Here is a 14,160-nt window from a genome sequence, read left to right on the forward strand (position 1 = left end):
ATTTAAAGTCATCCAAGTTTTTATATCTTCAAGACATGCTTGTAGTCTATCTAACTGGTTGGGTTCATCAGGATTTATGGATAAGTAAAGCTGAGTATCATCAGCGTAACAGTGAAAATGTATCCTATGCTGCCTGATAATTTGACCTATTGGAAGCATATATATAGTAAAGAGAATTGGCCCAAGTACTGAACCCTGTGGTACTCCACAATTAACCCTGGAGTTTAAAGATGATTTATCATTTACATGAACAAACTGGAATCTGTCAGACAAATAAGATTTAAACCAGCCTAGCGCTGTTCCCCTGATCCCTACAGCATATTCCAGCCTTTCTAAGAGAATATTATGGTCGACTGGATCAAATGCAGCACTGAGATCTAACAGAACCAGAACAGTCACAAGTCCATTATCTGAGGCCATAAGAATATCATTAGTGACTTTCAGCAGAGCTGTTTCAGTGCTATGATGAGCTCTGAAACCTGACTGAAACTCTTCAAACAGGTCATTGCTGTATAAATGTTCACACATTTGATTAGCAACTATTTTCTCAAGAATTTTAGATAAGAATGGAAGATTGGATATAGGTCTGTAATTTATTAAATCATCTCGATCAAGCGAAGGTTTCTTAAGTAAAGGTTTAATTACAGCTAACTTAAAAGCTTGTGGTTCTGATCCATTTACTAAAGATAGATTAATCATATCTAAAATGGGGCTGGTAATCAGAGGGAACACTTCCTTAAATAATTTGGTTGGGATTGGGTCTAACATACAAGTTGAAGGTTTAGATGAAGCTAATATTTCTGATAACTCAGGAAGCTTCACAGGATCAAAACAGTCCAAACACAGATCAGGTTCTGCAGTTATTTCCAATGTTGTCTCACTTGCTGAGGATGAAGTAATCATCTTCAGGAGTATGTCAAAGATTTTATTTTTAATAGAATCAATTTTATTTAAGAAGAATCCCATAAAGTCATGACTGCTAAGAGCTAAGGGAATGGATGGTTCAACAGAGCTATGACTCTGTGTAAGTTTAGCAACTGTACTAAAGAGAAACCTAGAATTATTCTTGTTCTCTTCTATTATTGATGAGAAATAAGCTGTTCTAGCTTGGTGAAGTGTCTTTTTATACAACAGTAGGTTATTTTTCCAGATTAAGTAGGAATCCTCTAGGTGTGTAGAGCGCCATTTTCTCTCCAATTTTCTAACATTGTGCTTTAAAGTACACAGCTCTGAATTAAACCAAGGAGCTAGCCTCCTATGAATAATTACCTTCTTTTTCAAGGGGGCTGCATTGTCTAATGCATCAGGCAATGATGAAGTAACAATGAACAAAAGAATCAATTTGTGAAGGGGAAGAAACATAATTATTGCCGTCCACTGTGTTTTTCAGTGATAATGAGGAAATTAAAAGTGGAACAGATTCTTTAAAGGTTGTTACAGCATCGTCTGATAATGATCTACTATAATGAAATTTTCTTTCAGGTGTGGAGTACTCGGTTAAATTAAACTCAAAGGTTATTAAGAAATGGTCAGACAGGACAGGGTTATGAGAGAATATTGTTATGTCTTTACACTAAATGCCATATGTCAGCACAAGGTCCAGAGAATGAAGACAAAGGTGGGTAGGTTTGTTAATGTTTTGAGCAAAGCCAATTGAGTCTAAGATAGCATTAAAGGCTATATTTAGGCTATCACTTTCAGTGTCAACATGAATGTTAAAATCCCCCACTATAATAACTTTATCTGTATTTAACACTAAATCAGATAAAAGGTCTGAAAACTGATCTAAAAATTGAGAGTAAGGACCTGGTGGACGGTACAAAACAACAAACAGAAGAGGTTTTAGTGCTTTGCAATTTGAATGAAGAAAACTAAGGATTAAGTATTCAAAAGAGTTGTAGCTATTGATTGGTCTGGGACTAATCAATAAAGCTAAAAATGATGAGCACTTTGATGATGTCGGCTTGTTTTCAGACTTCACTGCTGCGTCCCCCTGAGTGAAAGAAGGATTTTTTCTTCAAGAGTGTGCAATGTGCTGCTCAACTAAATATCAACATTAAGTGTGATTTTAATCAGGATTACTGTGGACTGAGTGATATAAAACCTGGAATGTGTCTAAAGTTGTACATTATGGCCAATGTGTCTCGATATGCAGATGATAGAGTATTTTAGTCACTGTATACTGGGTTTCGGTCATTAGATGGGAAATAATCAGTTCAGAGTGGGATTCATTTTCAGATTAATTTAATATTAGTTTCCTGGTTCAGGTTGTTTTAATGAGCAGTGCAGATATCAGAAGCAATCTGACTTGACTGCAGGGTTTAAGGTGGATTCATGTTTTTATCCAAAACTCGTCTCATCTGTGTTGACAGAAGGAATGAGGTCTCAGTTATATTTTTATTAAACCAAACGTCCTCTGAATGTATGGAGCAAAAAATGACCGAAAACAAATATTTGGGGAATAAAACAGTTTTTAATGTTGTGGGAGATCTGAGTATTCCCTTTAATTTCAGCAGAACTATGATGGATCCGGCAAAGCTTAGTTTCTGCCTGCAGTCACATCAGTGCAAGAATTTCCCCTCATAAAAAAAGAGAAGGTTTTCTGAAAGTGTGATGGGAATTAAGAGTGGAGTGAAAAAGACCAGTGGATGTGGTTCACCTGCACACTCACCTGGTGATGTCCCTGACTCTTTTTATTTTGTGTTATCAGAGTGATGAGGTGAAGGTTAGCAGAACACCTAAAGGAGTCAAAGATTCAAAATCCAAGAAATTAAATCCCAGCAGCATCGACAGAGAACATCTGCTAAAACATTAGGAGCTTCTGTTGGATGCACGCGTTTTATCTGTAAATAATAAAAATCAGTGGTCGCCCTCAGTAGGCTGGGGCAGGGTGGTGGAGTGGCCTTAAGGCCCGGGACAAATTTAATATGTTCATTTTTATATCAATAACATTTTACGTTAGATCTGGAGAGAAAGGTGGAAATCCTGCAGTGAAACAAGAAGGAGAGATGTTTCATCTGAAACGTCACCTGATTTCATCTGATTTAAAATTTTCCCACCAAATGTCCAGAATCTGGATTAAAAGCATCATTTTTAAATCATCTGAACGCATTTAGTTTCGTCTAAAACTGAGATTCACCAGATTTGAGTAGTCAGTGGATAACCCTGCAGATCCAGAAATCTGGCTTCCTGGACTCTGATGACGCTACTTCCTGTTGCATCTGGGTGGAAATTAAATGTAGCTGCCTGATTTGGACCATCCCTGGCTGAGTGTGATGAGGTTTATACATCAGAACCAGGTACTTTTGCTGCTTTTTATTAAAATCAATTCAATTTTATTTCTATAACTTCAATTCACAACACATGTCGTCTCAAGGTTCTTCACAACAGTCAGGTTCATACATTCCAATTAATCGTAACCATTGAACAGTTCAGTCAGATTCAGTTATTTATTCAAATTGGATAAAAAGTTTTTCTATCTAAGGAAACCCAGCAGATTGCATCCAGTCAGTGACTTGCAGCATTCACTCCTCCTGGATGAGCATGTAGATTTATGTTAGGGTTCTGTTGGGTTTGATTGCTTATAAAGTGTTTGTGTGATTTTATCTGAACTTTAATTAAAAGTCAATATCTGGAAGCAACTCATGGTGTTGGTTATTAGGAGAGAAAACCTTCTAATAAAGTTTATGTCTCCAGCATGTCTGCAGAAGACTGGAAATGATACCAAACTGTAGAGGAAAAGTCATTGGCACCAATACAGAGACTGACAATTGTCACTCAGAATCAGCTTTATTAAAAGAGAAAAGCAAGAGAGAATAACAAAGCAGCACCAGACATGTGTTCAGGAGTGACCCAAATCATATTGACCAGACAACACAAAACTTCTCTTCATAGCAGTGATTCTCATGTAACCCTGACTCATTGGGGAGGGAGACGAGAAGGAACCTGTTGTAATTCTCTCCTGGACATGTGGACAATGGATATTGAACCGTCCACAGTGTGGCATGCATATTATCTCCTATAAATGCTCTGGAGAAGACTGAGGAGCATCTCTCTAAGACTAAACAGAACCATCTGTCCTAACCCTTGATAAAATCAGTGATTTATTTTGAGTTTCAGACAGATCTGCTCAGAACAAAGAGCTGCTTTCATCAGAACAAGGTGGTAACATCATCAGAACCTCTGAACATGACATAAAACCTGAAAACCTGGATCATTCAAGAGCCTCCTCAAGGAAATATGGCTCAGGGTGAGTCCAAATGAGAACGTTGAGCAGAAACATGACTGAAACAACAAAATAAATTTAAAATAAACTACTGAAAAGACCAAAAACAGCTGAAACTGCTCCAGAACCAAATGAGCTGGAATGATCCAGAAATAGAAAACTGAAAATTTACAAAAAACACTAGAAACCTGTGAAAAACTGCAGAGAAAGTTTCAAAAGGCTCCAAAATGCTGAAAAAATGAATCCCACTAAAAATCCAGAAATATGACAACATGAAGCTAAAATCAGACTAAAAACAAACCTGCCAGAAATGGAGGGAAAAGAAGTTGAAAATCAGATGAAACGAACCTGAAGCCGTCGTTTCTGATCAAACAACAAAAACGGAGTAAGATCAGAAACAAGATCATTAAAGACTGATGGGAGAACCTGAAGAGTGTGGAGGTTAAGCTGTTCCTGCAGGAGGTTCATCCATCCTGATGTTTGCTTTGGTAAAGCAACAGTCTGTAGAATCCGGATCCATTAACATCTTCTGACATTTGGGTTCCTGACCATTAATTCCAGCTGCAAAAAAGAAATTTAATAAATAATAAAGAGGAATAAAAAGCCAAGACTGAGCTGACGCCCTCAGTAAGGTGGGGGTGGGGTGGTGGAGTGGACCGGAGGACAAAATAAATACATCAATAATCAGATCAATAACTAATCAATGAGGCTGGTTTCTCATCTGCCTGCAGGGGGCGCCAGTTTCACACAAAAACAGCTCTAGAGCAGCCATATGGCGTGCTGTGTGCAAATATCTGAGATAACTATGAGATGGAAAACATCTGCAGCTTCAGCAGAAGAACATCTCAACTATGCTGCTGCAGCTTTGTGTCATTTGAGTTTTTACACATCCTGCAAATATGGAGATGAAGTTTGAACCAAAAATCTTCTAAAAAGCAGCCAACGTCCAAAATGAGTCTGCAGAGTTCATGAAAGTCTGGGTCACAGGAAGAAAACTCTAAAGGACTCTGAGCTGGATCAGAACTGTAAACTGAGAGAAAACAGAACAAGTGCAGTTAAATCTGAAGGTTCAGAGCTGTCAGTTTCTGTGTTCTGTTCTACCTGTCCTGGTTGTTGTCCTTCATATCTGCATGATCTATCAGGCTCCGCGTCCCTCACCGTACTGCTTCGTCCACCTGCAGCCATGTTGAGAAAATGACCACCGTCCTTCTAGCTCTGTCCTCCATTCAACTCTACAGCTACTCCATGAACCGATAAATCTCCTGCATGTGGACTCCAGAATGAATCTGTGACCAGTTAGGCTAACCGGTCTGCTTACAGTGACCCATAGCCCACCAACATCAACCTGCAGAGAATCAGCTGTAATCTGAGGGAAGGCCATCCTTTTCTGCATCTTCATCCCACCCAGTCCTCCCACTGTTACACGTCCCTCCTCCTGTCCAAACACGTTACACTGACCAAGTCACTGCCTTTCAAGTCAGTAATAGTCTCAAAACTTTCTACTAAGACCTTTAATCAAGTTCCAAATAAAGACATGCAAGTCCAAGTCAAGTCCAATGTGTAATTTTACCACAGAGTAGCAAATGCAACCTCAGTTCTAGTGAAGTTGGATCGTGAATAAAACAGAATCCAATGATCTTCTAATCTTCTTCAACCTTTATGAAACTGAATCCACCACGAAGATGAGATATTAAATGTTCAAACTGATCAACATTCATTCAACCGATCATTTTGAATTTGATGCTTGCAACACGTTCCAGCAAAGCTGGACAGAGAGAACAGACCGGGAACATTGAGGAATGCTCCAAAAACTCCTGCTGATTGCTTGATGATGCCCCGCCCCCCAGTAATTTCTGCAACAATGTGGCAGTTGCAGCAGCAAGTTGCAGCAACATGTGGAGGAATTTCTAGAGCCAAGTAACACTTGGTAGAAGTTATCAACTGTTTTCAAGTCAAACGGCTCAAGTCCGTAAAGTCTTGACTTGGCGTTAAAGTCAAGTCCCAAGTCTTTAGTAATCAAGTCTTAATTACATTCATGACGCGAGCACAACTTGATTCCAACTCACATGACTCAAGTCCACATGTCCCTCATCCTCCCTGTTTTGGTGTATTATTCATCATCCTCCTGCAGGACTTCTTCTGGAACATTTGAAAGGAAGTACTGAAGTTACTTCCTGTTCATCACCTGAAGATCGGTATTTTTGTCCTGAGTTGATGGAGCTAAAGTGAAATGTGTCTATTTGTTGCAGCTCTATGTAGGCGATCATGTTCTTTATCAACAAGAGGAGCAGTTTTCTCCTCGTTGATATCTGGAGAAGTACCAACGGTCTCAAAAAGCCATTAGCTGGTTTCCCGTAAGAACAGGTGTGTTTGTCAAAGTATTCATGGACACCTTCCCTTATCAGTTCAATTCAATTCAGTTTATTTCTATAGCTCCAATTCACAACACATGTCGTCTCAAGGTTCTTCACAACAGTCAGGTTCATACATTCCTATTAATCGTAACCATTGAACAGTTCAGTCAGATTCAGTTATTTATTCAAATTGGATAAAAAGTTTTTCTATCTAAGGAAACCCAGCAGATTGCATCCAGTCAGTGACTTGCAGCATTCACTCCTCCTGGATGAGCATGTAGAGACAGTGGACAGTCACTGGTGTTGACTTTGCAGCAATCCCTCATACTGAGCATGCATGTAGCGACAGTGGAGAGGAAAAACTCCCTTTTAACAGGAAGAAACCTCCAGCAGAACCAGAACCAGGCTCAGTGTGAGCGGCCATCTGCCACGACCGACTGGAGGTTTGAGAGAACAGAGCAGAGACACAAAGAGAACAAAGAAGCACTGATCCAGGAGTACTTTCTATGGGAAGGAAAAGTAAATGTTAATGGATGTAGCTCCTTTAGTCGTTTCATCTAGAAAGAAAGAACAGATAAACTCTGATCCAGTTTTCAAGGTTAGAGTCTGAAAGAGAGAACATAGAGTTAGTCACAGTAGAAGCTCAGTCAGTAGCCATGTCTAGGAGAGAGAAAGGGTTAAACACTAAAAGACAGGGCTATGTGGATCATCTGTAGAAGGTGAGCATTAAGTTGTTGTCAGCAGAAGCTTGGATGATGCCCCTCTCCAGAAAGGTGTCACAGGTAGACACAGAGTCAGGCCAGGTGTAGCTTCTAGGAAGAGAAAAGAGAGAACAAAGTTAAAAACTGAAATAACAGCAAATAATACAAAATTGGAGAGTAGTATGAGAAAGTAGCAGAGAGAGTGAAAGTGGTCATTATATGCTCCAGCAGCCTAAGTCTATAGCAGCATAACTACAGAGATAGCTCAGGATAAACTAAGCCACTCTAACTATAAGCTTTATCAAAAAGGAAAGTTTTAAGCATAGCCTTAAAAGTAGACAGGGTGTCTGCCTCACGGACTAAAACTGGGAGCTGGTTCCACAGGAGAGGAGCCTGATAACTAAAGGATCTGCCTCCCATTCTACTTCTAGAGACTCTAGGAACCACCAGTAAACCTGCAGTCTGAGAACAAAGTGCTCTGTTAGGAACATATGGACCAATCAGATCTCTGATGTATGATGGAGCTAGATCATTAAGGGCTTTATATGTGAGGAGGAGAATTTTAAATTATATTCTGGACTTAACAGGGAGCCAATGAAGGGAAGCTAAAATAGGAGAAATATGATCTCTCTTTTTAATTTTCATCAGAACTCTTGCTGCAGCATTTTGAATCAGCTGAAGGCTTTTAACTGCATTTTGTGGACATCCTGATAGTAAAGAATTACAATAGTCCAGCCTTGAAGTAACAAATGGATGGACTAGTTTTTCAGCGTCACTCCTGGACAGGATATTTCTAATTTTGGCAATGTTCTGGAGGTGAAAGAAGGAAATCCTAGAAACCTGTTTAATATAGGATTTAAATGACATGTCCTAGTCAAAGTTAACACCAAGGTTTTTTACTTTATTATCGGAGGTCAATTTAATGCCATCCAGGTTAAGTGATTGACTAAGAAGTTTCTTTTTTAAAGACTCCGGTCCAAAGACGACAACTTCTGTCTTGTCTGAATTTAGAAGCAGAAACTTTAAAGTCATCCAAGTTTTTATATCTTCAAGACATGCTTGTAGTCTATCTAACTGGTTGGGTTCATCAGGATTTATGGATAAGTAAAGCTGAGTATCATCAGCGTAACAGTGAACATTTATCCTATGCTGCCTGATAATTTGACCTATTGGAAGCATATATATAGTAAAGAGAATTGGCCCAAGTACTGAACCCTGTGGTACTCCACAATTAACCCTGGAGTTTAAAGATGATTTATTATTTACATGAACAAACTGGAATCTGTCAGACAGATAAGATTTAAACCAGCCTAGCGCTGTTCCCCTGATCCTTACAGCATATTCCAGCCTTTCTAAGAGAATATTATGGTCGACTGGATCAAATGCAGCACTGAGATCTAACAGAACCAGTACAGACACAAGTCCATTATCTGCACCGGTTCCCCCCAAGGCTGTGTTCTCTCTCCTCTGCTCTTCTCCCTGTACACCAACAGCTGCACCTCCAGTCACCAGTCTGTCAAGCTTCTGAAGTTTGCGGACGACACCACCCTAATCGGACTCATCTCTGATGGTGACGAGTCTGCGTACAGATGGGAGGTGGACCATCTGTTGGACTGGTGCAGCCAGAACAACCTTGAGCTCAACGCTCTAAAGACAGTGGAGATGGTTGTGAACTTCAGGCAGAACCCAGCCCCACCTGCCCCCATCACCCTCTGTGACTCCACAGTTGACACTGTGGAATCTTTCCGCTTCCTGGGAACCATCATCTCCCAGGATCTCAAGTGGGAGCCAAACATCAGCTCCCTCATCAAGAAAGCCCAGCAGAGGATGTTCTTCCTGCGGCAGCTGAAGAAATTCAACCTGCCAAAGACTATGATGGTGCACTTCTACACAGCCATCATTGAGTCCATCCTCACCTCCTCCATCACCATCTGGTACGCCGCTGCTACAGCCAAGGATAAGGGCAGGCTGCAGCATGTCATTCGGTCTGCTGAGAAGGTGATTGGCTGCAGTCTACTGTCTCTCCAGGAACTGTACACCTCCAGGACCCTGAAGCGGGCCGGGAAGATTCTGGCTGATCCCTCCCACCCCGGTCACAGACTCTTTGAGACTCTCCCCTCTGGCAGGAGGCTGCGGTCCATCCGGACCAAAACCTCACGCCACAAGAACCGTTTTTTCCCATCTGCCACCAGCCTGGTTAACAAAGCCCAGAAACCACACTTTCCCCCACACCCCCCCTGTTTTTGCTGACAGGACACCTGTAACCTGTAACTCTATGAGTTACATTAACGCTCAGCTTGGACTCCTGCTTTACTTGCACTGCTTTACTTGCACAATGATCACCTGCACTGTTGTATTGCTCTTGCATCTTATACTGCTCTATATTTACTCTCACTCACTTAAAACTGTGCACTTATATTTATATTATATTGTAGATATGTTTATACTGTTTCATTTGTATTGTATTGCACCGACTACGCCAAAACAAATTCCTTGTATGTCCAAAGACGTACTTGGCAATAAAGCTTTTCTGATTCTGATTCTGATCTGAGGCCATAAGAATATCATTAGTGACTTTCAGCAGAGCTGTTTCAGTGCTATGATGAGCTCTGAAACCTGACTGAAACTCTTCAAACAGGTCATTGCTGTATAAATGTTCACACATTTGATTAAAAACTATTTTCTCAAGAATTTTAGAAAAGAATGGAAGATTGGATATAGGTCTGTAATTTATTAAGTCATCTCGATCAAGCGAAGGTTTCTTAAGTAAAGGTTTAATTACAGCTACCTTAAAAGCCTGTGGTTCTGATCCATTTACTAAAGATAGATTAATCATATCTAAAATGGGGCTGGTTATCAGAGGAAACACTTCCTTAAATAATTTGGTTGGGATTGGGTCTAACATACAAGTTGAAGGTTTAGATGAAGCTAATATTTCTGATAACTCAGGAAGCTCCACAGGATCAAAACAGTCCAAACACAGATCAGGTTCTACAGTTATTTCCAATGTTGTCTCACTTGCTGAGGATGAAGTAATCATCTTCAGGAGTATGTCAAAGATTTTATTTTTAATAGAATCAATTTTATTTAAGAAGAATCCCATAAAGTCATGACTGCTAAGAGCTAAGGGAATGGATGGCTCAACAGAGCTATGACTCTGTGTAAGTTTAGCAACTGTACTAAAGAGAAACCTAGGATTATTCTTGTTCTCTTCTATTAATGATGAGAAATAAGCTGTTCTAGCTTGCCAAAGTGTCTTTTTATACAACAGTAGGCTATTTTTCCAGATTAAGTAGGAATCCTCTAGGTGTGTAGAGCGCCATTTTCTCTCCAATTTTCTAACATTGTGCTTTAAAGTACGCAGCTCTGAATTAAACCAAGGAGCTAGCCTCCTATGAATAATTACATTCTTTTTCAAGGGGGCTGCATTGTCTAATGCATCAGGCAATGATGAAGTAACACTATGAACAAAAGAATCAATTTGTGAAGGGGAAGAAACAAAATTATTGCCCTCCACTGTGTTTTTCTGTGATAATGAGGAAATTAAAAGTGGAACAGATTCTTTAAAGGTTGTTACAGCATCGTCTGATAATGATCTACTAAGATGAAATTTTCTTTCAAGTGTGAAGTACTCGGTTAAATTAAACTCAAAGGTTATTAAGAAATGGTCAGACAGGACAGGGTTATGAGAGAATATTGTTATGTCTTTACACTCAATGCCATATGTCAGCACAAGGTCCAGAGAATGAAGACAAAGGTGGGTAGGTTTGTTAATGTTTTGAGCAAAGCCAATTGAGTCTAAGATAGCATTAAACACTATATTTAGGCTATCACTTTCAGCGTCTACATGAATGTTAAAATCCCCCACTATAATAACTTTATCTGTATTTAACACTAAATCAGATAAAAGGTCTGAAAACTGATCTAAAAATTGAGAGTAAGGACCTGGTGGACGGTACAAAACAACAAACAGAAGTGGTTTTAGTGCTTTGCAATTTGGATGAGGAAAACTAAGGATTAAATACTCAAAAGAGTTGTAGCTATTGATTGGTCTGGGACTAATCAATAAATCAGACTGAAAGATGGTTGCTACTCCTCCTCCTCGCCCAGTATTTCGAGGAATGTGAAAATTTAAATAATTAGTAGGAGTTGACTCATTTATAGTAACATAATCCTCTTGCTGCAGCCAGGTTTCTGTGAGGCAAAGTAAATCAATCTGATTGTCACAAATCAGGTCACTAACTAACAATGTCTTTGAAGAGAGAGATCTTATGTTCAGTAAGCCACATTTAATTGTTTTATTTTTCTTTTTAGTCTGAGTTGTGTTTATTTTTATTAGATTTTACTGATTTCCTCCTTTTAGATTATTTTTTAATCTATTCAATTTTGGCTGTGGGCGAGACACTGTCTTAATAGGGTAATGGGTGGGTAGCAGTACAGAAGCTGCAGAGAGGAGTGTTAAACTATGACCCTGCTTCCTGGTCTGAACCCTGGGTTGTCAGAGTTTTGGAGAACTAATAAATTCGGCCAGATTCCTAGAAAGAAGAGCAGCTCCATCCAAAGTGGGATGGATGCCGTCTCTCTGGATCAGACCAGATTTTCCCCAAAATGTTCGCCAGTTATCAATGTAACCCACATTGTTTTCTGGACACCACCTAGACAGCCAGCGGTTGAATGACAGCATGCGGCTAAACATGTCGTCACTGGGGTGTGTCCAAATATAAACTGTCCCAGAATGTCTCACTGACCCAGTGCTAGGTCATGAGGAACAGAACTGTCTCCAGATGGAAGAACTGGACCTTCATGAAAAGATGACTGTTGGCTAAGTGTGAAAAATGTCTCGTAGAACTTGTTCTGATGTCTGCAAAGGGAATAAAAACATTTTCTTCTGATGTGCACTAAAGATGCTGTTTGATTTCAGAATAAATCCCAGAAAACTGAAGTGATTCCATGAGTTGATTTATTTTTATTAGTTTTAATAAAGTAAACTTCAAGAAGAGAAGAAAAGTGTCTGAAATACTCAAACATCTTTTAATTTAACCTAGTTTTATTATCCATAAAGTTTCACACAGACAAACACATGAAAAATGAAAAATAAAGAAACCGGACAAAATGTATTCTAATAACAATGATGAAGAATTAAAATATGTCTTTTTAGAAGATGAGGACCGTGGAAACAGTCATGAAGAGTAGTGAGGGAACACTGGAGACATACAGAAGAAATAAACAGATTGATAGAATTAATTAATCTAAAAAAACAAATATCCAAATATGTTTATTATGTTAAAGATCAATAAAATAATAAATTAGAAGATAATAAAGAGCTAAACTCTCAGGTCTTCAGGAAAACTGCACCAACAACAGCCAGTACCATCTGAGGAGCAGAGGAGCTGCATCTATAAAGCACAAACAACTGACCTCCAGCAGTATGAAGCACATGGACATCTGGACCTACTCGCCTCCTGCTCTCCTCATTACCTCGCTTGAATCGTGTGACAGACGGCTGTGCAATGCTGTGGACGTCAACTAGATTTGAGCTTTTTTGTTGATGGTCACAAATATTTCTAGACGTTTTAAGCCTCTAAGTGACTCCTAAGGTTCTGAGAGGAGCAGTGGAGTAGATGAACATGGGTGAGAGAGAGGAGCAGGAGATAGAGAAGACAACAGTCACATCAAGAAGGTCAAATGGGCTAAAAACAGCATCAAAGTCAAGTTAAGTTTATTTATAAAGCACTTTTCAGCAACAAGGCACTCAAAGCGCTGCACATGAGGAAAAACATTACAATGATACAGAAAATCAAACACCAAAAAACACATCAAATGACATTAATAATCATTGAGAGTTTACTGGTAAGATCTGGTTCTGATCCAATCTTTCTAATAGAGGTAATTAGCTCATTAAGTCCTCTGTGGTAAGAAATTCATGTTGTGCTAGAAGAAAAATGATAATATTAATCCTTGAGGTCGCTGGTATAAAACAGTTTTAGTCCAAACTTTTTAAATACTAATAATGTTTGCCTGTCACTGGTATGATATAGTTGAAGTATAATCCTTTTAAGAAATCTAAAATTCTCCGGTCATTGGTGTAAAAACAGCTTTAGTCCAAATTTTCAAATACTAATAATAATATTTGGCTTTCGCTGGTAATCCTTCTGAGAAATCTGACAATCTATGAAAAGTAATGAAATCACACATTTAGATAGATGAGAAAAGAGGCCACATTAGATAAGAAGAGGGAAAAAAATCATATTTCACACTTTATCCTTAGCAGGATACAGTTTGAGATTAAAAAAAAACCTCAGAACAAAGAAGCAACAAGTTGACAAAACAACATCATGCCGGGAACGGTGAAGGTGGTGTGAGGGGGTGCATATGTTTATCTTGAGCATGTGTGTGTGTGCAAGTAAGTCCATGAAGCACTGTCACAGAGGCCATTGTCCTTGATGGTACGTTGGAAGGTTCATCAACCGGCCACAAAGTTCTGAGCAGGTCCACAGATGTCCTCAGTGAAGGGAGGGGGCAGAGGGAGCAGAGCGTCATGTTTACATAACTTCCAGGAGAAGTTGAAGATAACCAGCCATCAAGGCCGTGCAGAGGAGCCAGATTCAGAAAGACAATAATTATTTGGGTCAGGCTGACTCTTAATTTTCCGTCAGCCTTGAGAGTCTTGCTGGTGCTTCTCAAAGGCGAATCCAAACAGCCAAATTCCTGGTCTTTCTGCCAGATCCGAGCGAACAACTTTCTCCAAGATTTATACCATTTCACCCCTGAGTCCAGGAACCGCAACCTGCCTGCGATCCTGTGTAAGGATCCCATCCAGTCTGCGATTCAGCTCACATAACATCTCAGTCTGAGTGTTGATCGCTCTGAAGATCCCATC

This window comes from Girardinichthys multiradiatus, chromosome X (assembly GCF_021462225.1).
Source record: "Girardinichthys multiradiatus isolate DD_20200921_A chromosome X, DD_fGirMul_XY1, whole genome shotgun sequence".
Taxonomy (NCBI): domain Eukaryota; kingdom Metazoa; phylum Chordata; class Actinopteri; order Cyprinodontiformes; family Goodeidae; genus Girardinichthys; species Girardinichthys multiradiatus.